The sequence below is a fragment of the Pan paniscus genome, chromosome 11 (assembly GCF_029289425.2).
Source record: "Pan paniscus chromosome 11, NHGRI_mPanPan1-v2.0_pri, whole genome shotgun sequence".
Classification (NCBI taxonomy): domain Eukaryota; kingdom Metazoa; phylum Chordata; class Mammalia; order Primates; family Hominidae; genus Pan; species Pan paniscus.
In genome coordinates this window covers 19460657-19486354 of record NC_073260.2, presented here as the reverse complement: position 1 = coordinate 19486354, position 25698 = coordinate 19460657, and the positions used below count along the sequence as shown (strand labels likewise).

General features: G+C 42.6%; 1 long non-coding RNA gene across 1 annotated transcript in view; it reads right to left on the bottom strand.

Annotated features, from left to right (window-relative positions):
• The window catches only part of LOC134728522 (uncharacterized), a 203669-nt gene that overhangs the window by 91800 nt on the left and 86171 nt on the right, over positions 1–25698 (bottom strand). The window contains exon 2 of the long non-coding RNA XR_010109008.1: positions 12495–12645. This is a non-coding gene — a long non-coding RNA (uncharacterized LOC134728522). The remainder of the gene's footprint in view (positions 1–12494; positions 12646–25698) is intronic.

Here is a 25698-nt window from a genome sequence, read left to right as displayed (position 1 = left end):
AATCTGGTGTGGACTCTGGGGCAGTCCTGGTGAGAGCCCTTCTGGAACAAGATTGGCCACCTGCTTCCTGTGTTTTCCTCTGGGGGCTCATGCCTCAGGCCCCAGCTGCCTCTACCCACACTGAGGCTTCTTCCAGTCTAAGAACCCCATTTCTCACTTGCAGCCTGGAGAACAGGATGAGGTCAATAGTTCCTTCTGTTCCTGCAGGAAGCCAGAGAAGATTAATCTGAGGACAGAGAGATGATGCCAGGCAGTGGAGAAGATTTATGAGGGAGTGAAATCCAGGCCAAGGTCCCAAGTTTTTGTTTCTCTCTATCTGTCTTTTGACTACCACAAAGCCCTGTGGTTGGAAGAAACTTTCAGAGGTCATCTGGTCCAGCCTCCTGCCTCTAAAAACCCTCAGGCAAGAAGAGCATGGCCATCTGATGCTCACAACACTCAGGCTTTCTACAGCTCTCTCTCTCCTCTGTGTAATGCCACTCAAATCAAGTCTAAGCATTTCCACCTTGCTTCAGAGAGCCACAATGATCTGGTTCCATACTACCTCATCTCCTCTTAATCCCCAATATAAACTCCACTCTAACCAAACTTGTTTTTCCCCCCTTGGCTCCCAGCCTCCATCCATTTGCCTATGGCTATAAATCCCGCTTTGAATGACTTTCCTTCTGCTCTTCAGCAACATGAATTTTATAAGGCTCAGTGCAAATTTCCATCCCCCAGGAGCCTTCCTTGCTGTCACAGGTCATGAATTAATATCAACAAGGGTATGTCTTTTATTTGCTAAATATTTATAATCTCATCACTTTTTGGTGGCTTTAAGGCACAGTAATGATATAGTTCTATTTCTTGTGCATCCAATACATAAGACTTATAATTTGGTACTTGCCCCCCAATCAGCTTCCACAAACACAAAATGCACGGCTTTGCCTTAAAATAATTCTGTTCCCTCCACTACAAATGCTCTTTCCCTTCTTTGTAGCCTAACAAACTTCTTATTCATCAAGGCTGAAGGAAACTAACACTTACTGTTGGCTGTGATATGTCAGGTATTGTGCTAGGTTGGGCTTTGTATACACGATCTCAACTAATCTTTACCAAAACCCAGGATATGGCTAGCATTATGTCCACTCTATAGATAATGATGCTGAGGTTTAAAGAGCTTAAGTTCATCTATATATTTATCTATTCAATCAACAATTATTTATTTTACATCTACAGTGTACCAGAAACTCGACTGAAAGGTGAAGATAATAGGGCTGAAATTGACATTCATTCCCTGCACTCTTGAAGCTTATTAACAGGAGATACAGAGATTGAACAAGGTATAACAAATGTAGCAAGGGCTTAAAAAGAGAAGCATAGGGCTTTTGCAGATTGCCCAGCCTGGGAGACAGAAAAAAAAAGCTCTCTGGATATGACATTTCCAGAGACCAGAAGGATGAGTAGGCTCAATTTAGGCAAAGAGTAGGGGTAAGCTAATTACCTGAAGCTGAAAAACTCATGATTAGAGGCACTAGGATCCTACCCCAAGTCTATGTGACCTCAGTCTTTGCTGCTTCTACCACATTTCTACCTCCTCTGGGAGGATTTCCTGGAACACCTACTCTGGGTCAAACCAGTCAAGCCTGAGTTTGTGCTTCCAGGGCACCCTGAGTCTATGTCATACCCATATATTGTCTTGTAATGCAGGGAAAGAGATAACTTCTTCTCAGGGGTTACTGGCACAAAAATGCAGAACTCTTGCATGTTAGTCAAGGTATGTCAACTGCTATGACAACCCAAAAATAACAGTGGCTTAACTCTAGGGGGAGAGAGAGCCTTGGCAGGATTAGCACTGCTCACAAAATCATTCAGGGACTTGGGCTTTTTTAATTTAGTGGCTTGTTCATCCTCTAAGGCCATAGAGTCTTCAGATGGATCCTCTTTATCTGGTGTCCAATGAACATGAGAAAAGTGTGGGACCCAACTTACAGAGTTAGATAGATCATCAGACAGAAAATAAACAAAGAAATTCTGGACTTAAATTCAACATTTGACCATTGGAACTAAACATACCTACAGAATACTCCATCCAACAACTACAGAACATACATTATCATGTGCATATGGAAAATACTCTAAGATTGACCACACACTTGGTCATAAAGCAAGTCTCAATAAATTCAAAAAAACTGAAATTATACCAAACATATTCTCAGACCACAATGGAACAAAAATAGAAATCAATACCAAGAAGATCTCTCAAAACCACATAACTATGTGGGAATTAAACAATTTGCTTGTGAATGACTTTTGGGTAAAAAATAAATTAAAGCATAAATCAAAAAGTTCTTTGAAATTAATGAAAACAGAGACACAACATACCAAGATCTCTGGGATGCAACAAAAGCAGTGTTAAGAGGAAAGTTTATAGTACTAAATACACCAAAATTTAGAAAGATCTCAAATTAACAATCTAACATTTCACCTAGAGAAACTAGTAAAACAAGAACTAATCCCAGGGCTAGAAGAAAATAAATAACTAAAATCAGAGCAGGACTGAGTGAAGTTGAGACCCAGAAATCCATACAAAGGATCAACAAAACCAAAATTGGTTATTTGAAAGGATGAATAAGATTGATAGACCACTAGCTAGATTAACAAAGTAAAAAAGAAAGAAGGCCCAAATAATCACAATCACAAATGACAAAGGTAACATTACAATTGATACAAAAGATCCTCAGTGACCATTATGAACATCTCTATACACACAAACTAGAAAATATAGAGTAAGTAGATAAATTCCTGGAAACATGCAACCTCCCAAGATTTGATCAGGAAGAAACTGAAACACTGAACAGACCTATAATGAGTTCCAAAACTGAAACAGTAATAAAAATCCTACCAACCACAAAAAGCCCTGGATCAAATGGATTCATAGTCATATTCTACCAGACATACAAAGAAGAGCTGGTACCAATCCTATTGAAACTAGTTCAAAAAATTGAGGAGGAGGGACTCTTCCATAACTCATTCTATGAAGCCAGAATCATCCTGATATAAAAACCTAGCAAAGACATGATGAAAAAAGAAAACTACAGGCCAATATCCCTGATGAACATAGATTGCAAAAATCCTCAATAAAACACTAGCAAACCAAATCCAGCAGCACATCAAAAAGTTACTTCACCATGATGAAGCAGGCTTTATTCCTGGGATGCAAGGTTGGTTTAACATACACAAATCAATAAATATGATTCCCCATATAAACACAATTAAAATCAAAAGGCATATGATCATTTCAATAGAGGCAGAGAAAGATTTTGATAAAATCCAATATCCCTTCATGATAAAAATCCTCAACAAACTAAGCATTGAAGAAACATCCCTCAAAATAATAAGAGCCATCTATGACAAACCCACAGCCAATATCATATTGAATGGGCAAAAGGTGGAAGCATTCCTCTTGAATGCTGGAACAAGACAAGAATGCCCATTCTCACCAATCTTATTCAACATAGTACTGGAAGTCCTAGCCAGAGCAATCAAGCAAGAGAATGAAATTAAAGGCATTCAAAATGAAAATGAAGAAATCTATCTCTTCACTAATGATATGATTCTACACCTAGAAAACTCTAAATACTCCACCAAAAAGCTCCTGGAACTGATAAATGACTTCAGTAAACTTTCAGGATACAAAATCAATGTACAAAAACCAGAAGCATTTCTATACACCAGTAACATTCAAGCTGAGAGCCAATTTAAGAACTCAATGTCATGTATAATAGCCACACACACACACACACACACACACACACACACACACAAAATGTCTAGGAGTATTTCTAACCAAGGAGGTGAAAAGTCTCTATGAGGAGAACTACAAAACACTGCTTAAATGAATCATAGAAAGCAAAAAATGAAAATGACACAAACAAATGGAAAAAACATTTCATGCTCATGGATTGGAAGAATCACTATCATCAAAATGGCCAAATTGCCCAAAGCAATATACAGATTCAATGCTATTCCTATCAAACTACCAATGTCATTTTTCAAAGAATTCGAAAAAACTATTCTAAAATTCATATGGAACCGGAAAAAAAACTCAAATAGCTAAACCAATCCTAAGCAAAAAGAACCAAGCTAGCAGTATCACATTAACTGACTTGAAACTATACTACAGGGCTACAGCAACCAAAACCTCATGGCACTAGTACAAAAATAGGCACATAAACCAGTGGAATAGAATTGAGAACCCCGAAATAAAGCCACACACCTACAACCATCTTATTGTTAATAAAGTCAACAAAAATAAGTAACGAAGAAAGGACTCCCTATTTAATAAATGGTACTGGGATAACTGGCTAGTCATATGTAGAAGATTAAAACTGGAGACGTACCTCTCACCATATACAAAAATTAACTTAAGATGGATTAAAGATTTAAATGTGAGACCTCAAACTATAACAATTCTAGAAGAAAACCTGGGAAATAACCTTATTGACGTCAGCATTGGCAAAGAATTTATGGCTAAGTCCCCAAAAATCAATTGCAATAAAAAACAAAAATTGACCTCATTAAACTAAAGAGCATCTGCATAGCAAAATAAACTAGCAACAGAGTAAACAGGCAATCTACAGAACAGGATAAAATATTTGCAAACTATACAGCTAACAAAGGTTTGATATCCAGAATCTATAAGGAAGTTAAACAATTCAACAAGCAAAAAACAAATAATCCCATTAAAAAATTGGCAAAGGACATGAACAGACACTTCTCAAAAGAAGACACACAAGTGGGTGACAAAGATATGAAAACATGTTCATCATCACTAATCATCAGAGAAATTCAAATCAAAACCATGATTAGATACTATCTCAACCAGTCAAAATGGCTATTCTTCTTCTTTTTTTTTTTTTTTTTTTGACAGAGTCTCACTCTGTCACAGAATGGCTGGCTACTCTTATTAAAAGTAAAAAAATAACAGATATCGGCAAGACTGTGGAGAAAAAGGAATGCTTATACACTGTTGATAGGAATGTAAATTAGTTCAAGTTCAGCAACTGTGGAAAGCAGTTCAAAGATTTCTCAAATAATTTAAAACAGAACTACCATTCTGCCCAGCAATGTCTTTACTGGGTATATATCCAAAAAGACACATGCATTCATACATTCTACCAAAAAGACACATGCACCTTACGTTCATCATAGCACTATTTACAACAGCAAAGATATGGAATCAACACAGGTGCCCAACAATGGTGGACTGCATAAAGAAAATGTGGCACATATATGCCATGGAATACTATGTAGCCATAAAAAAGAAGGAAGTCACTTCCTTTGCAGCAACATGGTTGCAGCTGGAGGCCATTATCCTAAGTGAATTAATGCAGAAACAGAAAACTAAATACCACATGTTCTCACTTATAAATGGAAGCTACACGTTGAGTACACATGGAAATAAAGATGGGAACGATAGACACTGGGAACTACAAGAGGAGGTAGAGAGGGAGCAAGGGATTGAGGGACTACCTAATGGGTACTATGGTCACTACCTGGATGTGGAGTTCAATCATACCGCAGACTTTAGTATCACACAATATACCCTGTGGCAAACCTGCATATGTACCCCCGAATCAAAAATAAAAGTTTTAAAAAAAAAAAAAAAAAGTGTGCAGGAGGGGTATGGGGGGAGAGAAGGAGAGTACAGGAAAAGAGGAAAGTACAATGGGAAAGGAGGGGAGGGGAAGAGAAAGGAGGGAAGGGAAGGGAAAGGAAAGGTGGATAAGGGAAGACAAAAGAAAAGGTGAGGAGAACATGGAGGTTCATACAAGGTTGTAAGGGCATAGAAGCAGTGTACATCATTGCAGCCTACATTCTATTGACTACAAATCAATCTTATGACCCATCTTGGTTTCAAATATTGGAATCAGGACCAGAACCCATGTCCCCAGAGCTGGTCCAGGCGCTGGTCACACACAATATGATGCCTGGCCTGGGGGCCTCGTGCCCACTCCTCTTACCCACCCCACACACTTGCCTTACCATATGCACCACGCAGATGAACTGCCACAGTTCCCACCTCAGTCACCTCTGCAAGAATGCCTTGATTTTGCCAAACGCTTGATATTTGGCATGAGGAGCTATAACATCCAGATGGAGGTATCTTTGCTCTCAATTCATAGAGGCAGAGAAAGTCATGATTCTAGACCAAACTCTTCATTTCACCAGTGAGGAAACTGAGGACAAAGCAGGATCCCCATCCGGGGACCAGCCCAAGGAGACACGCCTACGAAGCCACAGCACTGGGCAGCAGAGCCAGGTCATCAGGCTCACCACTGGGACCACCCATCAGGAGGCTATGACCACGGTTAAGTTCTTAGAGAAAAACAACTCAAAGAGAAGACTTTTAGGCCTCCGGGAAGGAATTATCTGGGAGAAAGAAGCCTTCCAAGAGCCCTTAAATGATTCTGCATGGCCTGCTCAGTTAGTTCAATGGCTCTCAGTCTTTCTGCCTCTGTTGTGGCACACTCATGATAAGGCACAATTCTGGATTCAGCTAAAATCCAGGAAGAGCTTTCTTATTCAAGAAAGTAAATGAAATATAATAAGGGTGAAATTAGCACAATGACTTTGAACCTACCCTGATCTATATTTTCAAGCGAAAAACTTTCACATTTTTTCTCTATTTTTTCTTTCCTTTAACAAGTTAGTTCCATCTCTCACCCTGGTCCAAGCCCCTAAGTGGAGTGGGAGCTTGGCTCAGCATCCCTGCTGTATGAACCCACATCCAGCCCACCCTCAGGAAGGCTCATCCCTGCAGGGAAGCCAGACTTAGGAGGCTCATGCCTATCTCTCAGGCTCCAGTTCCACTTGGCAGGGGCTTTCTGGCCTGCCTCTGTTCTGAGATGGCACCGAGATAATGCAGAAACCAGCGCAATGCTGACAGCCTGCCCCATGTTTACAGTACATCTCAGCAATGTTCCCTAATGCTCATGTAAACAGACTGCATGGCCCAGACTTAGCGGCTCCAAGCACTCTGGCAGGGGCCCAGCAGGACTGCCACGTAAAACCCACTTCCCACACCTGAGCTTCTTGACCAGCCAAGGGCAACTCCTTAGAGAAGAGGCTTGTAGAGCTGAAAGGCACCCCACAGACCTCATGGCTATGCAAACATGCAGCCAATATGTAATTATCAGAACGCTATCATCGGCTATGCCTGAGCTAAACAAAAAGACACACTTGGCTTTAGTCTTCATGGAGCACCCAGTCTGGTGGAGAAAACAGGCCACTGCCACGCAGTGCCACCATGTGCCCACATCAGGGCTGGGCAGAGGACACCATCCTCAATCTTGAACGAGAAGGCGCTTTCTAAACACTGGTCCCTCCATTTCCTAAGCTCCTCCTATGAACCCAGTGTGTCCGGAATTCGTGGGTTCTTGGTCTCACTGACTTCAAAAGTGAAGCCGCGGACCCTCACGGTGAGTGTTACAGCTCTTAAGGTGGCGCGTCTGGAGTTTGTTCCTTCTGATGTTCAGATGTGTTCGGAGTTTCTTCCTTCTGGTGGGGTTCGTGGTCTCGCTGGCTCAGGAGTGAAGCTGCAGATCTTCGTGGTGAGTGTTACAGCTCATAAAAGCAGCGTGGACCCAAAGAGTGAGCAGTAGGAGGATTTATTGCAAAGAGCAAAAGAACAATGCTTCCACAGTGTGGAAGGGGACCCGAGCGGGTTGCCAATGTTGGCTCGGGCAGCCTGCTTTTATTCTCTTATCTGGCCCCACCCACATCCTGCTGATTGGTAGAGCCGAGTGGCCTGTTTTGTCAGGGCGCTGATTGGTGCGTTTACAATCCCTGAGCTAGATACAAAGGTTCTCCACGTCCCCATCAGATTAGTTAGATACAGAGTTTTGACACACAGGTTCTCCAAGGCCCCACCAGAGCAGCTAGATACAGAGTGTCGATTGGTGCATTCACAAACCTTGAGCTAAACACAGGGTGCTGACTGGTGTATTTACAATCCCTGAGCTAGATATAAAGGTTCTCCACATCCTCACCAGAGCAGCTAGATACAGAGTGTCGATTGGTGCACTCACAAACCTTGAGCTAAACACAGGGTGCTGATTGGTGTATTTACAATCCCTGAGCTAGATATAAAGACTCTCCACGTCCCCACCAGACTCAGGAGCCCAGCTGGCTTCACCTAGTGGATCCCGCACTGGGGCTGCAGGTGGAGCTGCCTGCCAGTCCTGCGCCGTGCGCTCCCATTCCTCAGCCCTTGGGTGGTCGATGCGACTGGGCGCCGTGGAGCAGGGGGTGGTGCTCGTCTGGGAGGCTCGGGCCCCACAGGAGCCCATGGAGTGGGTGGGAGGCTCAGGCATGGCGGGCTGCAGGTCCCGAGCCCTGCCCCGTGGGAAGGCAGCTAAGGCTCGGCGAGAAATCGAGCGCAGCGCCGGTGGGCCAGCACTGCTGAGGGACTCAGTACACCCTCTGCAGCCGCTGGCCCAGGTGCTAAGTACCCCATTGTCCGGGGCCAGCAGGGCTGGCTGGCTGCTCCGAGTGCGGGGCCCACCAAGCCCACGCCCACCTGGAACTCCAGCTGGCCCGCAAGCGCCGCACGCAGCCCCGGTTCCCGCTCATGCCTCTCCCTCCACACCTCCCTGCAAGCTGAGGGAGTGGGCTCCAGCCTTGGCCAGCCCAGAAAGGGGCTCCCACAGTGCAGTGGTGGGCTGAAGGGCTCCTCAAATGCTGCCAAAGTGGGAGCCCAGGCAGAGGAGGTGCCAAGAGCAAGTGAGGGCTCTGAGGACTGCCGGCACGCTGTCACCTCTCACCAGCATGGAGATGAGCACTGGAAACAGCCCAGTAAATAAGACACAAGTCACCTGACATCTTTTTTGTGTGTTTTTCCTACTAACAATGCTCCCTTCTGTGTTAGTTGGCAAGCACTACCATGACAAAATACCATAGACTGGGTGGTTTAAACTGAAAATATTTTCTCATAGTTCTGAGGCTGGAAGTTCTGAGGCTGGAAGTGTCAGCAGCCTTGGTTTCTTCTGAGACCTTTCTCCCTGGCGGGTAGATGTCCACCTTTTCACTGTGTCCTCACATGGCCTTTTGTCTTTGCCCGAGCACCTCGGGTACCTCTTCCTCTTCTTATAAGAACATCAGTCAGATAGGATTATGGCCCACTCTAGCAGCCTCATTTCAACTGTATTGCATCTTTAACTGCCCTATCTCCAAATACAATCACCTTGAGGAGTGAATTTGAGGGGAAGATAATTCTGTCTATAACACATTCTATGTCTAGAATATGTTGCATTTTGAAGTTAAGAGAACATGTAACAACTTGTAAAAATGTGGGCTTTGGGGACAGGCAAACATGAATGTGACTTTTAGATCTGTAGCTTACCTTCTGCCTGATTTCGGACGAGTACCTTACGGAGCCTCAGTTTTACTCATCTGTAAATTGAAGTAATAATGTGTGCATTACAAGTGTCTTGAAGGGATTAGAGGTTGGGTTGTAGAGAGTATTTAATGAATGCTACTAATGCTGCTGGTGGTATTTGTTAATGGCAGGAATGGTAGTTTGGGGAAAGACGAGTTTAGATTTAGACTCAGATAATAGCAGCTGGCATTTATGGAGCATATATATGCCAGGCACTGTTCTAAGTGGATTCACTCATTTAATTTTTAAAACAACACCAGGAAGCAGAAACAATTGTTATCCCCATGTTATAAATAGGGAAAGTGAGGTACAAGGTTAAGTAAATGTCTTCAAGGTCACAGACAGGTAATAAATGGAAGATCCAGAATTTGAACCCAGGCCTCCTGACCCCAGAGCCCACACAGTCAGTATTACTATAACTAAGTCATCTAGGACTTTAAACAATGTACTGAATCTCTATAAATTAGAGCAATATTCTCATGGCCTATAATTATCAAAAATTAACTTCTTAATTATGAGATGCTCACGAAAGTTTACTTCTCTTTTTGCTTGAACTCCAGAGATTTTTATTAGGGAAACAATAATGGTAACACTTTTCAGACAGAGGAGCAAATATCAAAAATGGAACTTATCTATAAATTAAACCCCTGCCCACACCCCAAATAGAGAACAGAGCTTGAATCCATCCTTTAAAGCTCAGAATGTTGATTAAAATGCTTTTATAAAGTAGAAAAAAATAAAGCTAATATTAAAAAATCCTGTTTTATTAATCCCCAAAGGAAGGATTTTATTAATTCCTTTAGAATCCAATAAAAGTGTGTTTTTTTAATCAAGTTTGTTTTTCAATTCCTGCTCAAGTGTCAAATCATAACAGAAGAGCCCACATTTCCTGAGAAGCTTCTAGGTACAGGGGCTGGGTCTGGAGTATGGGGGACAGACATGGACCCAGGCCTTTTAGACAAGCCAGCTGGATAAAAACAAACATGAAATATTAAGTACTATCAAGATGATAGGAAAAAGCAGTGCTCATGAGGGTGATTGTGTCTATTTTATTATTTTATTTTCATACAAACAAGAACTGTTTATTCCAGAACAGTGTCTGGCACATATTATATTAGACCTTGAATAATACTTGTTGAATAAGTAGGCAAAAGTATAATCATGGAGTGTCTTACTGATATAGTAAGAAGTTTGCTTTTAATTCCAAAACAACATCTGTGTGGCTTTTAAGCAGGAGAGTAACATGGCCTTTATGGATTTTTTTTTTTTCCTTTTTCGTAAACTACCTTGATGGCATTAGGAGAAGGGATACATACATGTGAAAGGAAATGAAACAAGGAGACCAAGTCACTATATAGCAGGGGTGACGTTGGCCTAGACTAGGGGTATAGCAGTGCAGGTGGGAAGAACTGGATGGATCCAGGATATATTTGGGACCTAGGGTTCACAGGAGACTTTGTGGATTCGATGTGAGAGATAAAGGAAAGAAGGACATCAGTATGAGCTCCTGGCATTTCACTTGAGCATCTGGGTAGACAAGGTTATGGCATTTACCGAGATGGGAGTAATATAAACATGAATGGATTTGGGGCTCAGGGAGAGCAGAAATTAAGAATTCTATTTTAGGTATATTAAGGATAAGGTGTCTATTAGACATCTCATGAAATATCAAATGGTTGTTGGGTGGGTAAACCAGAAGTTCAGAAAGATATCATATGGTCAGTATATTGAGGCATGGAGGTGGAAATGGTGGGTGTTCTACCAGAATCATTTGAAGCAAGGGTAAGACCTACTCTTTCATGATAGCATCAAATTCATGCCTCAGCCAAACTAGAAATCATGGGGTGCTTAAAAATAGACAATATAGATCAACACTTGTTCTTCCTGCAGAAAATCCAACACATCCAAATGGGCTGCCACATCCTTTGAGGAGCTTCTCCTAGGCTTTCTAGCTCTCTCCCACACCCAGCAAGTTTTAGGTGAGACCCACTGGTACCCACATATAGTTAAAGTCCACCCTGCAAATTGTGGGTTTAATCAGATGCATGGCTTCATCGCTTGGGCTTAATGAGGTAAACCAGACCTCCGGTAATATCGCCTGTATAATTGACATGGTTCTCTGGGAAACATTACGCTTTATAATGAAAATACTGTATATAATTAGAATCTAATAGGAAGAAAATAGTAATTAGCCAGAATTAACTGAACAGACGCAATCAGGCAAATAAAGGTTATCCTCAGGAGAGGACCCTTCAGAGTTCAAACACACGTCCTATAATTGTAGAGAAGCCCCAGTAATTAAGAGTAATTTTTTCCCTGCGTCGTGGTGGAAGAGTTCTTTTTTCATTTTTTACATTTTTGGTCTTCGGTTTGTGTGTGTGTGCATGTGTGTGCATGCATGTGTGTGCCTGCTGAGTGGCAGAATGAATTTGGCCAAGACATAAAAAGGATCTGGAAGGTCGCACACACAAAGCCATGAAAGTAGGGAAGGGCAAGTGCAAGGGCAGGGAACCTAGAGCCTAAAGTTCTAGGTGCAATGCTCTGTTATTAACTAGCTGTGTGACTTTGAGTGAGTCACTCCCCATCTCTGATTATAACGATAATAGTGGTTACTATTTACTGAGTGTCCACTTGCTATGACCTATCATGCTAAGCACTTTCCATATATTATCAATATAATCTTTGTATTCTTAACCACTGGATAAACATCCTCCCTTCTTTGTTTGCTTTAAAGCAAAGACTTCTCTTTTCTCCTACATAAGATTTAAACCAGACAATTTTAAAATACTAATAACGACAATAAAAATTTTCCCCAGGATTATTGTGAGAATCCACTAAGATCATGCCCGTTTTCAAGCTGTAAGAAGGAAGAAAATCAGACTTTATGAACCATTCATTTACACCAAGAATTGTACAAGAACCTGGACTTGTCAGGCCCCATATCTGAGCTCCCTTCCTGCAATATCCACTCAGCATTGATGGCCTCTCCTACGGGCGTTATGATTAGGGTGTAAGCTTGTGCTACAAGGCTACGTTCACAGGAGTGCTCTCTGGAAGATATGGAGTCACTCACCTGCTTCATCTGTGAGAGGAGAAGAGGGGTGTTTTGCTGGAGGACAGTTAGCCTTGAGTGAAGCCAGGGAAATTACTGTGTGGACCACGATGAAGCAGGTCTTCTCTTGCCAGTCAGTGCAATGGCCTCTCCAGCACCACATGGTCCAGTTCTAAATGCAGGAATATGAATGCCAACAAAGAATGTTGTCCATGTTTAGCCCAGAGTTACATATCCCATTACTTGCCCCTGTACCATCATAGAGCCAGTTCTCTGAGCAGATCCAACCAACGTTCATGAGCACCAACCCTGTGCTGGGCTCAAGGTGGGCACTAGAGGTAAGGGGGCTGTCCTTCATGGAGACTGCCATCCAGGGAGCAGGGGTGGGAATGCAGGAAGGAAAGGAGACATATTGCATGCATGTCCCCAGAACACAAGCTGGAGTAAGTGCTGTAATAACAGCACCACCAAAGCTAATAGAAAACTTAAGGGAGCTATTGAATTCCTGCGAAGAATAGAGACAGATCTGGGAAGACTTCCAGGAGGAGGTGGCATTTGAGTAGGACCTTGCCAAGTGGAAATAGGAGAGAGGGAAACTCTGGGGAAAAGGACCAGCCTGGGCAAAGGCATGATGCCAAGTGGATATACAATATATATCATGGGAGAATGACTTGAAGCCTCTGATGTCACAGATGTATTGAGAAGCAGAGGTTTCTAGTCCTCTCCTAAAAGAGAGAGAACTGGGGATTTCTCAGGTATCTCTATCTACCCTCTTACTCACCTCTCCCCACAAGAGGAATAATGGATTTGATTTGTAAGGCTAAAGAGCAGCTCATCCCATCATCCAAAGGGCATACATGGGAAAGAGCAAGAAAGAATGGTGTCTTCCAGGCATGAGTAAAGATGTCTTTCATGGGGATCCTTTCCCCATGTAGGTGAAAGGATCCCCATGAAAGCCTACCCAGGTTGGTAGGCTCTAGGCAGAGGGGCTTGCTCCTACAAGCTCAAGCAGACCTGTTTGCCAGCTTCTCCATCAGTCTCAGGAGGAAAGAAAGGTGGGTTCCACAGTCCTGATTCAGGAAAGAAGGTCCCAGTGCAGGCACATTCTTTTTTTTTTTTTTTTTTTTTTTTTTTTTTTGAGACGGAGTCTCGCTCTGTCGCCCAGGCTGGAATGCAGTGGAGTGATCTCTGCTCACTGCAAGCTCTGCCTCCTGGGTTCACGCCATTCTCCTGCCTCAGCCTCCCGAGTAGCTGGGACTACAGGCACCCGCCACCATGCCCAGCTAATTTTTTTGTATTTTTAGTAGAGATGGGGTTTCACTGTGTTATCCAGGATGGTCTTGATCTCCTGACCTTGTGATCCGCCCATCTCGGCCTCCCAAAGTACTGGGATTACAGGTGTGAGCCACCGCGCCCGGCCGGCACATTCTTTAATCAAGCTCTACCATTAGTGAATCTGATTCTGGTATTATTTCTTACCTATGTTTTTGTGTTCGTTTTTAAATTGACTGGATCTGGAGGAGAGTAGTAGCCAGATATTGGCAGGCTTAAATCTCCCATCATGTGCTACTGGGTCAGTGCATGGTTTGGTGTGTTTAGATCACAGGGCAGGGTATGGATGGTGGTAGATAAGGCTGGAAAGGCCAACTTGTTTCTTAAGAAATGGGGGAGAAAATATCCAAATTATCACGTAATTTCAGTACCCTTCCTCCATACCAAATATCAACTATATTAAGTCTGAAATGTACCCTCCCTTTAGAGAAATGGGGCTCCACTCTTAAGATTCTTACCTATCAATCTGTGTGTTGAGACATAACATCTCACGCCTCCCTCCCCAGCGTGCCTGAATACCATATTGGTATTGGGGATATGCACGAGAGTAGAGAAAAGTTTTTGTAAGAGCTACTAGAGGGAAAGAATGAATGGATGGATACATGGCCATGGGACATCAATCTCTAGCTATGTTATCTGTCTTCAAAGTGATAATAATGTATATAGCATGTATTTATTAAACACAACATGCAAAGCTCTGTAACAGAAGCCAGGGAAGCTGTACAGAGGGGTTAAACATAGCCCGTCCATTTGAAGAATTTACCATATAGCAAGAGAGATGAGATTTCTATAAAATAATTATAATACAAGGTGAGAGGAAATAGGATAATTAGTTTAAGTGCTATAAAGTGCTGTGGGTATGCAAAAGAGAGAGAAAGATTTCTTTGGCAAGAGAATTTAGAGAAAATTTCCAGGAAGAGGTGGTGTTGAAGCTGAAGCTTGAACTCTAGGGTGTATATGGAAATGCAGACATAAAAGGCAGGTCTTCTTCATGGAGAAGTGTCTCAAGCAAGAACAAGGGAGTAACAAATATGAGGAGGAACAGGAAGTCATGAGGACCACTAGCTCATATAAAGAAGCATTCTGAAAAATATATGGAAGCCAGATCTTGCAGGATCTTGAATGCCAAATCAAGGTGGACTTTGCCGCGCATTTTGAGTTAAAGGCATGACTCAAGTAGAGTAGTATCCCAGTGCAATTGATTAAAGCAGAGTCCCCTAGAGGATTGGAGGCTTGGTCTCCTTCCTGGAGCAAGTCTCTGCCTGTGCTGAGTGCTGAGTGATGGGAAGCGGAGTCACAGGATGGTTTTGAAGATTACCAGGTGCCTCTGCCCCCTTCCTTTTCTGTGCCAGAAGAGGGACCCAAGGCAGCTCTGATGATCACAGGTGAAACCCTCTTGTCTGGGCCTCCTATTTCTATTATTAAAGCCACTTAATGCCTAATTACTCAACCAGCCACAAGGCCTTCAGAGAGCTCCTTGCCAGAGAGCAATCGGATTTGTCAGACATTTCCAAAAGCACACAACTCTCTTGGAGGTCTCAGAATAGCTATGTCAGTGGCCCTAATGGAACATAATTTCCTGTAAAGGAAAACTAATTTAATATTTTCAGGTATTATGTAACCAAGTGCCCACAGAGAGAGGGAAGACAACTGCTAACGAGAAACAATGAGAGCTCGGTACCCCTGTGGAATCAGAAAGCCTGCAGGTCTATTTAATGCTGCAAAGGGGACCCACGGGAGTGGCTGATTGCAGAGACAGGGGTATGGTAGCATAATGGTGAAGCATGTGGGCTTTCAGCCAGGCTAGACTGAGGTCTGCTGCTTACTAGCTGTGAGACCTTGGGCATACTACCTAACGTCTCTGAACCATGCTGAAGTTTCATCATCAGCAAAATAAGAATGATAAAATAATCCTAACTCATTTGGTTGTTGTGAGGAATACTGTATGCAAAAGAATAATGTATGCAAGGTGCATAGCACAGTGCCTGGCACTTAAAAAGACATTAAATAAATGGCTGTTACTACAGCTGCTGTTATTATTGATCAGAGTAGAGTTAAGGAAAACTTACTTTCCTCTCACTCCTCATTTTGGAAGAAGGGATGGGGTCAGGATACCAAGCACCCAAACCTTGTGGAGTAAACAACATATAGTCACAGGACCATCCTACAGTTAATTGTCCACTCCACTACCACCCTCACACCTCATCACTTGAACAATTATTAAAAGGACAAACAAATCTTTCATCTCTTGCCTGGATCGTGGATTGCAATGGCCTCCTTATTTCCCCACCCAGTGCCATAATCACCTCCTTCAGGCTATCTTCCTTACTGCAGTTAAAAGATATTTCCCAAACTTCCATCTGATAACACTGGCCCTCTGTTTAGAGGGCATAATAGAATTTCTCAGATCTAAAAAATTCAAATCCAAACTCTTATCCTAGCATTCAAGGCCCTGCAAAATGTGGTCCCAGCCTTGTCTCCCTGAGAGCTCCTGTCCTGTCTCCTAATCTTCTAACACACCATCTTCTTGCCATTTCTCTACTAAGAGCTCTCCCTCTCCCACATATGCAGCCAACCTCAAGAATCATGGCACTTTTTCCTAGCAAGTCAGACACGACCTCAGAATCTTTCTCAACACGGTGTTCCAGGCAGTCACAACCAACTGATCATGTTTGGGACAAAACATTAAATCCATTTGCTGGTCTAGAATAGCCTGGGTCTTGGCCAAACTGATTCAATTTTGTCCTCAGTCTCAGAGACCCCTGAAAACTGATTTAGCCAAGCTCTCTAAATTGATCACATGCCTTTGGGCCTCTCCCGAGACAGAGAAGCCTCTTTCCCACGGAAGGCTCCCTGTACCTCTACCTATACCAGACCCTAGGGCCCTAAATCCTCCCTCCTATAACACAGCTTCACTCTGGGGCAGGTAAGTAGTCCCTTGAACTCAGCGACATAGTTTTAGCTGTCCCTTCTGCCACTAGTCAGCTGGACCCAGATGTTTCTCATGGTCCTAGGGATCCCTTGTACTGGCTCTCTCCAGGATCCAAGGAGATGCTTTTTCCTCAATCTCTGAAAAACCAAGAAAGACTGCTCTACCACCAGCAGCAAGCTTAGGCTCTAAGAATAGATACCTTCAACTCAGGATCCCCCACCCCCAGGATAAAATCCTTAACTTCTTAACGTTTTATGAACTAGTATACTTTCCTGAAACGTCTAGATCCAATGTCAGATTTCTACAGCCTTCTCAGCTGAGAAGATTGGAAGCTGTTTTAGCTGAACTCCTACTGCAGACATTCCCGAGGCTGCCCAGAAACCCGCCAAAGAGACCTCAGGGTCCAGTGGAGCAAGGCTAAACCACAGCCTCCAGTGCAGAAACTCTCCATCCCTGGGGAGGTTTTAAAAAATGCCAATGCCTGAACCCATCCAAAAGAAACTCTAATTTATTTGCTCTCATATACGTATACATAAAGGACAATATACATCACCTTTAAGAAAAAAAAAAAAGAAGCTCCCAAGTTGCTTCTAATGTGTACACTCTCCTGTAAACAGTCACATTCATTCAGAAATATTGACAACTGCCAACTACAGATGACAGTGGGAAAGCCCTATATGAATATCCTCTGGACAATGGCCCCAGCATTCCTTCCAGTCCTAACAGGGTGGAAAGGACCACACTGCTGTCTGAAACAACTTAGGAAACATTAGAGATGACACCAAAAGACCTGGAAGGCAGTACTTCAACCCAATGGGGAGTCCTAACCGGAGCTGATGCCTAAGCCTATATTCATTCATGCATGCAGTATTCATTCATTCATAAATATTCAGCTCTTATTATGTTCCAGGCATGGTACTAGGACTCAGGTGATGGCTCCAGCTCAAAGAACCCCTGATTCTGAACCATGATCCCATGTTAGTGGCTACCGGAGGTAGTTTCTGAACCACAGCTGAGAACTCCAGCAACTTCCACTAAATTTTGATACCTGAAAGGCAATAATTGACCAATAACAATTATTTTTATTATCCTTAGGCTCTTGAATAAGAAATTATTGAGTGTTTACATGTGTGGCAATCATACTACGTTTTATTTACCAGCCACCATTTTGCAAGATAAATTTTGTTCTATACAATTTATAGGTGAGAAGATAAAGAAGTTGAAAAAGGGAAAGTAATTTGACCAGGGTTGCACAGCTCTTAGAGAGTTGAGCTGAGATCTGATCCCACATCTGTCTTTATTCATTCTGGCATATTATGTGAGTCGTGCATATTTCCTGATTCAACCAAACACTACCAACAGGTATTGAGCACCTTCTCATGTAAGACACCACAGGAATGAATATTCAAAACAAACCTGTTTAGTGGTCATCACTTTTATCATTCAGAGCAAGAATCAAAGAGTCATCAAACCTCTTCTGTAAAGTCACATTATAGTGATTTGGGGCTTTGTGGTCTCTAGGGTCCCTATCACCATTTACTCTCCTCATGTAATCCAAAAACAGGCACTGACAATACAAAAGTTTCAATAAAACTTTATTTTAAAAAAACAGGTGGTGGGTTGGATTTTGCCCATGGCCCTTAGTTTTTTTACTCCTATCCTACAGGAAAGGAAACTGGGACTAAGAGAGGGAAAGAGACTTGCCCAAGGTCATCCAGCTTCTTAGCAGTAAGCCAGGCTTCGATCCACATCTATAGGATTCCCCTGCTCATTCTCTCCTCTTCACTACACTGCCTCCCCAAAAAACCCCAGGGACTCATTCTTTCATCATTTAATCTCCCTCAATCCTCTAAGCTTTATCTGTTCTGATTAAGGCGAGCTTATTGTGCTCGAGATGGGTTATTGCTTTTCACAGTTCTCTCTCAAGAACATAAGAACAAATCAATCTTTCTGTCTTAATAAGTTGATAATGATTGTGAAATATTTAATGTGCTCAGTGCCATCCTTGATCTTCAGGCTTCAGTCAGAAAACCCTTCCCTGTCCTTTCCTCTCTCAAACATTATGCCCTGCATTTGTTTTTCTTTGCTCTTATTGTGTGTAAGACAGTTTTTGGGTTTTGTGGGTTTTTTGTTTGTTTTTACTGTTTAATAGCATATTCATTCCTCTCCTTTTGTCACCCATTTTCTCCCTCTAACATCGAATTTTGTCCTGGCTAAAAGGTGATTGCTTTCTGCTCATCTGGCTTTTTGGCCAGTATTTGCACTTGCCCATCACTTTGCATCCCTATATTTGCTTTTGTAAAATATCCCAGGACTCTGAGATCTCAGAAGGCAGCTATCTAACCCATCCCCCTTCCCCAGGCAAGACTTCATTCATTTATTTATTTACTCATTCAGTAAATACTGATTGAGCATAATCAGGTGTGGGTGATAGAATGATGGTCAAAACACACATGGTCCTAGCTCTCATGGAGCCTACAATCTAGTGGGAGAGATCAACGTTAATGAAATAATTACAAAATATACAGTCTCAATCTGTGAGGCTGAGCAACATAATAACAGAAGGGACGTAATTTGTCTCATTGGTGAGAGTCATTAGGCAGGGATTGGAGAAAGACCCCATTAAGATGTATGAGCTGGATAGAGATAGGAGATTGGAAGGGGACTCCTTAGGAGGACAAAGAGGAGAAAGGCTCTTTACCCAAAACCAGCTCCTCCTACCTGCTCTTTAAGGCTTTATAGGGGAAAGGCATCTACATTCTCCAATTTAGGTGATCAGTTAACCGACTCTAGAGTTTGAAATGCTTCCTCTTGCTTTTGTAGCAGCCTCTTAGGAGAAGCATTAGAACTGGAAGGGCCCTTAGGGATCATCTGGGGCAACTTCTTCACTTTACAAATGGACAGCTTGGTGCCTAGAGAAGGTGGGAGATGTGCCTTAGAGCGTACAATGACACAGTGGCAGAGCTAGGGCTCAGGCCAGAGTCCTCCTGTTCTAGTGTTCTTTCCTCAGATTCAGGGTGAAGTTCCATTACCACGGAGCTTTTTAAAGACAGTATGTGCATGTCTTTGTTATAGACCAATGGTTATAAGAGTAAGCACAATAGCTACCTTCTGTGAAGGGTTTGTTCATATTCCAAATACAGTTAACATTTTACACTCAGCCTTCATAGCATCGTCCCAGTAACCCAGTGGTACAGGGCTTGATAGTGGTTCCTTGTTTCCCCATTTCATCTCAGCTGGCTGCACCCTCTGTTCAGCTGGGGACTGCAGGCCAGAAAACCTAAGGGAATCCACACACCCTGCCTGACTTCCCTGTCTGCACCACAGTAGGCAGAACACGACTGGCCGTTTAGACTGTGCAGGCCTGTGGGCCCCACTGCATACTAATCAGTCACTAGAAATAGATGCATTAGGGGCGAAAACATTTACTGGCAACACTATCTGGCTTCAATCTTTCACCTTCACTGGGTAATGAGATGAGCTAGAACATTAAAACCAACAAACAGCCTTTGGTGTTTACAGCAAATGTTTGCAAGAGCGTAGGAGCCAGAGGTGCTCTGGGGAACATCTGGATTTCTGGAAACTGTGTGATTACACAGATGTGTTAGATTCATCAAGCTATAAAAATATCCTGTGATGTATGTCATGGAAGAAAAGCAACTTCCCAAAATGGGTTTGGTGCAAATTATCGATCATAGCAAAGACACCAAAGGAGGAGTGATGTGACTCCAGGCTCTGAGGAGACCCTCAAAGCCAGGGTGAAGTGGACACTTTAGAGAGTGATCTTGGTTGACAACGGAGGGTAGAGGTGGGGTCTCAGGATGCCAGGGATGTTCTTTATCTATTGATAATTCTCTCTGACTATGAATACCCATTGCATTGCTTGCACTGAGTTTCTGCTTTTTTATGTGCTCCAGGGTTTCTACATTGCTCACAAATATCTTCCACTGGCTTATAAAATTCCATGAAATGTGCCCTAAAGCACTTTTCCAGGTTCATCTTCTGTAGCCACCACTACTACCAAAATAGGCATCTTCCTATTTCCCCAACCATGTCATTTGTCTTCACTCAAACCCACAGCACCATGCCTGACTTAGTCCCCTCAAATATTGTTTGTTTGTTTGTTTGTTGTTTGTTTTAATGGTTAGCAAATGAATCAGTGAATTAGTGACCTCTGGGCCTTTGCCCATGCCCATGCCCATGCCTGGACACTTCCTGAGCTCATGCAGGAGCTCCTCTTCCTCCCAAGCCTGAGTCCAAGGGGCATCTCCTTCAGATAGGACTTCATCGCTCCTGCTAATGACCACACCCCCACACATGTTGCACAAACCTTTAGTTTATCACATAGACTTCTTTTTTATTTCAGATGTGTCTGTCTTTCTTACTGTTGTATAAGCTTGGAAAAGCTGGAGACGCTGCCATGTTCATTTTTGCAGCCTTGATGTAGCAAAGAGAAGCACAATGGTAGTAGGTGAGCTGCCACTGGGAACCCCTTCAAGAATGCAGAACTCTTTTTTTTTTTTTCCGAGACAGAATTTTGCTCTCGTTGTCCAGGCTGGAGTGCAATGGCGTGATCTTGGCTCACCACAATCTCTGCCTCCCAGGTTCAAGTGATTCTCCTGCCTCAGCCTCCTGAGTAGCTTGGACTACAGGCGCATGCCACCATGCCTGGCTAATTTTTGTATTTTTAGCAGAGACGGGGTTTCACCACATTGGCCAGGATGGTCTCGATCTCATGACCTCGTGATCTACCCGCCTCGGCCTTTCAAAGTGCTGGGATTACAGGCGTGAGCCACCGTGCCCGGCCAAGAATGCAGAACTCTTAACATGAAGTTCCAAGGGCTTGTGATTCTAAAATGAACTTCACCGTAGCTAGCAATAAACACACCTTAGAGAAGTTTCATTCTCAAGGAAAGGTTCGGGGGGAGTTATTTCTCTCCATTTGGGAGCCAGGATTGAATGAACCATTCATTGCAATGGTTAAGCGTTAGATTCGTGTAAATGGTGATAACAGTGTGCCCCAGTGTTTATTGAAATCTGACAGTATTTTAGGAATATAGTTTTACCACACTAAATAGTTTGAGTAGAAAATTGTATGAGGCCAGGCACAGTGGCTCAAGCCTATAATTTTAGCACTTTGGGAGGCCGAGGCGGGCGGATCATTTGAGGCCAGGAGTTTCAGACCAGCCTGGCCAAAGTGGCAAAACCTTGTCTCCACTAAAAATACAAAAATCAGCCGGGCATGGTGGTGCCCACTTGTAGCCCCAGCTAAACTCATGAGGCTGAGGCAGAAAAATCATCTGCGCCCAGGAAGTGAAGGTTGCAGTGAGCCAAAATTGCACCACTGCACTCCAGCCTAGGCAACAGAGCGAGACCCTGTCTCAAAACACACACACACATACACACACACACAAATATATATATATAGTATGAGTAGAAAATAAATAGTAAATAAACAGAAAATAAACAAACAAAACTTATGAATAGAAAATAGCATGATAAGAAAAATTAGGTGTATGTTATCTTTGCCTGCATGTTGATAGAAATTGGTTGCAGCACCAGTTGTAATGTTTGGGCAGACCCAGGTTTCCTGACCCTGTTTTCGGTCCATTTTGCCTCCTGCCACAGAAACCTACCAATGAAATTGCATGTGTTTCATCCTGGTTAGTCCCGAAAACAGCCCCACCCCAGCAGAGAGTATTACCTGGGCAGAGCATATTTTCATCTGAAGGTCACGGGGCAAAGCAGAGAGAGAGACCCATCTGAACTGCCTTCCCAAGTGTGGATTTATGTGGAAGGAATTAGGAACCAGAATAAAGCAATAGAAATTCAGTTGGTGACCTGAGAATTTCTCGCATTTAACATAACAACAGACATTCTTTTGAAGTTAGGTATTTGTCTTTCTCTTCCACCAAGGAGGAAACAGAAGTTCCAAGAAGTCAATCATGAATCCAGTATGAATCAGCACAGAGTGTAAATGCAAACCACACAGATTAGAAGCACAAAAAAAATACAGCAATAATGTCTATGAGGACAAACCCTACATTGTAATGACAACAGCCACTGTTTATTTTGCACCCTGTACGTGCCAGGTCCTTAGGATATCTCCTGCAAGCTTAAGAAAATAGCCAGGGATATAATGTTATCTTGGGACAGCATTTCTCAAGGGGTGTTCTGGGAGTACCAGCATCAGAATCATCCAAGGGTTTTGTTAAGAATACTGATTTCCACTCCTAACCTTGGACCTACTAAATCAGAATCACCGACTGGAGGTGGGGTCCAGGAATCTGCATTTTAACATAGGCCCCCAAGTAATTCTTAAATACACTGAAGTATAAGCACTACTGTGTGCATCAAAATCTTTCTAAGAAAGAAATAGCAATTAACCCAGTGTTTTACTCATATTATGCCTGCATATTATGTGGAGTTGTAAATGTAGCTATTCAGGTTTAAGTTCAAAGAGCACAGTGTCCAGTTTATTCCACAGTGGGAGCTCGATTATTCTCCATATGCCCTTCCATAGCCCTTGCAAAGACCAGAGTTAAAAGAAACCTCTTTGACCAACAACCAGGAGCATCTGCCTCTGCGTGGAAAATATTTTATAACACAAATCCACAGCAGAAAGGAGCGGGTCACCTTCCAGCCCCTTCCATCTTCTACCCTCACCAGAGCCCCCCTCATTCTACAAATGAGACCCTGGAGGGCCGGTGGAGATGAGAAATTGCTTTACCAAGAGCGACTCAGGGAAATTAGGGCCTCCCTACCTTGGAGGCATCGAGAGACAGTGGACGAGAGCAGAGGGAAAGAGACAAAACGCCCATTCCAATAAGGAAACGGCTTTAATCTATCAAAGTAATTCTCCTTCTTTCAGAGGGAGAGAACATGAAATTGCACAAAATGACTTACAGAATGGCACCCAGTTCTGATTAGCGTGAGGCCCAGAGCCGTCTGTACTTAGTAAGTAAGGTAGAAAGTCCATTTGAATATTCATTTTAAAAATTCCCACATGAAAAGGAAGAAGAATGGGTTTGTCTTTTCAAAGAACAGAAGTTTTGGTGAAAGCACTTATTTGGAGAACATTATAGAGGAGATGGTGCTTAATGGGGACATGGCGAGCCTGTGATAATCAGAAAGGGTGGCATTTTCATTCCTGACACCATTTCCCCAGCTCTGTATCTCCCTGTGGAGTACAGGTTGAATCTAATCCCTGGTTGGATCTAGGTCATTTTAGGATCTAAACCATGGACCAGCAAAATTTTTCTGTAAAGGGCAAGATAGTGAATATTTGAAGCTCTGCATGCCATATGGTCTCTGTCTCAACTATTCAACTCTGCCTTTGTCACCCAAAAGTAGCCATAAATAATGTATCAACAAATGGGAGTGGCTGTGTTTCAGTGACACTTTATTTGTAGACACTAAAATTTGTATTTCATATAATTTTTATGCACAATAAATTCTTCTTTTAATTTTTTTCAACCATATGAAGATGAAAAATTATTTTTAGCTTGCAGGCTGTATAAAAACAGGCAATGGGCCAACGTGACCCTCAGCCGTGGTTTGCCAACCCCTGGCTAGACTCAATTTGTATTTTTTGCCCTATCTTGTGTTCCTTTTGTGGATCCCTCGAAAGAAAGGGCTGTCTTACTGTGTGCAAGTTCTTTCATTTCCAGCTTCTGTACCATTTGCCTATTCTTTCTGCCTGGATTTTTCTTCCCTTCCTAAACATCCTCCCAGTTCTTCAAGCCTCCAATTCATCACCACATCCCTGTGGCCCCTGAAAGACATGACCTTCCTGCAGACTTTATCTACAGGTCTTATCTCCTGTACCAGTCTTCAAACTTCTTATAAATATAACAACACCTAACACTTGCATTCATTCTCCAAATAATTCCCCACCACAAACCTCTGAGATAGGCACTGTTATTATTCTCAATTTACAGACCTGGGAATTGTATCTTAAAAATGGAATGGTAACTTGCTCGAGGTCCCCTAAGTGGGAGAAGAAAAAAAAAAAAACCTGTTCTCCATATATCAGGTATGACCCACATACCTGCGAGGAGACCCCATAGCTTCCAAACTGCATCCTGCACAGTGTCTCAAAAATAGGGGTACTCACTAGATGGTTTGTTTGCTTGAATGTTAAGGCTTATTTATCTTATTTATGAAGCATCAGGAGATTATTCATAGAAAAAGACTCTGCTGGTGAGAAATGACAAAAAAAATAATAGCTGACAATCTGACTTTAAGAGAGGAGAGTGAAACAAAGCTGAGGATAGTAAATATCAGCTCAATTAAAACATAAAGCACAGCGCCCTGGTACCATTCAGTGCAGGGTCTGGTGGCTCTGCATGCACCAGTGTCCCCGAGAGCTGTGTGCTAGGACCATGCAGTATGGAAAAATTGTTGTGCTACTCTGAGTCCTCACAAAATGGTAGAGTGAATGCCCTGCTTAAAAAGTCAGGGAGTACATGATCTGTTTAGATAGGTACCCAATCTTGTGGTCATATATGTGTGTGTATATATATATATATATATATATATATATATATATATATATATATATGTCTTTTTAAAAGGAATTCTGTGTTTGAAGAGATTGGCTCTTATAAATATTCCTACTCTGCAGAATCACCAATTCCCTGAGAATAATGGAGACCCAGTATTTTTCTGTATCTCATAATGCTCCAGTGAGACCTGTCTGTTTTATTGACTACTATATGCCTTCTAACTTTGCTCCGAATAGTCTTCCCTGTTCCTTGTAGATTCATATGTGCACATTCAGTACAAATCAACTAATATTTACTGAATCACTGCTGTCTGCAATGTCCTGTGCTAGGTAATACTGATATGGAATCAGTGATAAATAAGACGGTTCTTGCCCTCAAGGAGTTTACAGTCTGGGAGTGAAGGAGTGAACTAGATGCCAACACAACTCATAAGCTATGCTTTTTTACTATGACT